Raw genomic sequence first — 2,955 nt, 5'->3', positions numbered from 1 at the left:
CCCCCCCCCCAATATACATCATCCATATCCTATTTATTATACCATCATGTGACCGAGACGTAGTGTGTACTCTAATGCAATAATTACTATGCAGCTTTTTTTTGTTTTGTTTTATATCAAATGTTGGATAGCCACATAATAGAAAGTTTTGTGTCATTTTTTTTTATCTACGCTTATCTGTTCGTAATGAGATCCTTGTGATAATGTGACTATTAAAGTTCACTAAAATACAAATGAGTTCTTCTGCAATTCCTAATCCATTCATTTCATTAGTAACATTATCAATGTGAATCTTATTTTGTGTGTTTTTCTAGCAGAAAAATCGATTCTTCGTGCAGAGCTTCTTTATACCAAGTTATGCTGGCCACACACCTTACAACCATCTCAAGACTTTTGTCTTGCGATGGTTGTAAGGTTATTAAAAAACGTAAGATCTGCCCATCTTGGACGGGCAGATCGTACTTGCGATAATCGCTAGCCCGCCCCGATGACCGCAAAGCTGAACGGGCAGCGTGCGTACACCGGTCCGTGCAGCAATTATCTTACAATCATGCTACAAACCAGCCAAAAATCGCACGATTCTCGGCTGGTTTTCTAACTTGTTCGTAAGACAAAAGTCGTGCGACCGTACAGTAGAAACGGTCGCACACGCCTTCCGCACACCTTGCGATTATCGTAGGATCGCGGGATTTCCCCACGATAATCGCAAGGTGTGTGGGCACCTTTTAGATAAGGCTCAACAAGTTGGACTTTTCACACACACATCTCGTCACAAAGCAACATTTTGGGGCCACTCGGGGTCCCTTTATCAGGTATGACCACTCCATGAAGGAACGCTGAGTGGCCCCGAAACATTGCTTTGTGATGAGATGTGTGTACATCAATACAATGGCCACTCATTGAAGGTTTTACTTTGGTGTGCCGGTGGTATACTTTGCTAAAGTGGCGCCATCTACTATCACTGCAGCACCCACTTTAAAAGGGACATACCAGTATGGAGTGCGGTGGGAACCTCTTTGGAATTTGTCTCCCCTCCCCCACAGCGATTCTCCATCCCAAACTTCCTGGTTGCGGGGGAGGAGATTGAGGGCAGAGAAGCCATAGGCTCCTTCAGCCGTCAACCTGTTGGGTGGAGAGGAGGGCCGTGGCCTGCCACAGGGCTGTGTGTGTCTAATGGACGTACACAGCCATTGCGGGAATGGCTGGGAATATGCACACATGGGTTCCTCCACAGCGGCCGCTTACCTGCTGGCGACACCCCTGCAGGAGGTGGGGTTTGATCGCAGGGACACACCAGAAAACGAGCAAGAGAAAACTTAGTCACCTTCTATTAGGATTGCCAAAAATATTTCCAGTTGTGTATTCTAAAAACAAGGTAGATACTCACCACCGTCTATACAAAACTCTCCGCCGTTGATCAGCAGGTACATTGGTATTGGTGTTTGCAATGCATGTTGTGTATTTAAATTTGGAGTTTTAATCCACTTCAAGTACCTTCATGTTGTCTTTTAATTGAGACACCCATAATGCAACACACTGCTTTATAATGCAGTAGCGTGGTGTGGGTGGGATTATGACAGCCTCCCGCGTTGCTGTACGGTTGTCCCTTATCTGTCCCACACTGCTCTTGTACTGGCTGGATGACATCACCGATGGTACCTTTTGGGAAGGAGATCAGTGTATAACTATAACCGTGACAATGGTGACATCGGTCTGGTTGTTTTGTGTAGCAGAGTTTAGTAAATCTCAGGACTGGATGGAAGTCAGAATTGTATATATCGTCTGTATATTTAAACGATTGTGTGGAGTTTAGCTGTCGGCTACAATGACTGACTGGCAGTTCTGGGTTAGTACATAAACCAGGGATAGGCAACCTCGGCACTCCAGCTGTTGTGAAACTACAAGTCCCATGAGGCATTGCAAAACTGACAACCCCGTGCATGACTCGCAGAGACATGATGGGAAATGTAGGAGTGCTGAGGTTGTCTACCCCTTGCATAAACTATTACCCTAGTGTGTGTGTGTGTGTGTGTGTGTGTGTGTGTATGCATATTTGGGAGGTCTAAAAAAAAAAAGCATCATTCAACTGCAGCACATTTTAGCCGTCATTCACACTGTAATCGGCCGACACGTACAGCTCCGTGCTGCGTGCACGGCCGTATCGGGCAGCTCCCGGGAAGGACAGGTGCTGCCTGTGATTAGTACACAGCCCCCATCCTTCTCTATGGGACTACACAGCCGTACGCCCCCCTACGCTCACCTCAAGTGCAGGTCCGTAGGGGTGCGTGTTTTCTGGTTTGGACGCAGGCAGGATCCAACCTGTCAGCATACGAATACGCTCACCCGTACGGACGTGCAGGGCGGCTGAGCGTAGGGGGACGTACGGCCACGTAGTCCTATAGAGAAGGACGGGGGCTGCGTACTAATCAGAGACACCGGCACTCCAAATCTGCTAAATACATCTATTTATTGACGTGCATCGTGGTAAAAAACAACAAACGTTTCGGGGTCACAAAGGATCCCCTTCACTGTATGTGTTACCTGATGAAGGGCATCCTTTGTGACCCCGAAACGTTTGTTGTTTTTTACCACGATGCACATCAATAAATAGACGTATTTAGCAAATTTGGAGTGCCGGTGTCTCTGCTTCAGCTCACGATTGTTACGGCTGCCACACGTTGACTACAGCAGCACCCAATTCTTGTAGGGATTTACGCGGCCAGGAGTGCGATGGGACCATGGACTATCTGCGTACTAATCACACGCAGCACCTGTCCTTCCCGGGAGCTGCTTGGTACGGCCCTGCACGCAGCACAGAGCTTTACATGCGGGCCGATTACAGTGTCAATAAGGGCTTTAACCCAAGCGACTTGCCAACAGTGTCATTAAAATATTCCCCAAAATCCTTTTTCGCATTCTTTTGTAAAACTTTGTGAAACAATATTTATTACCAGG

Source organism: Nanorana parkeri, unplaced genomic scaffold (assembly GCF_000935625.1).
Source record: "Nanorana parkeri isolate BGI_ZX_2015 unplaced genomic scaffold, ASM93562v1 scaffold335, whole genome shotgun sequence".
Classification (NCBI taxonomy): Eukaryota; Metazoa; Chordata; class Amphibia; order Anura; family Dicroglossidae; genus Nanorana; species Nanorana parkeri.
This window is presented reverse-complemented; position numbering follows the sequence as displayed.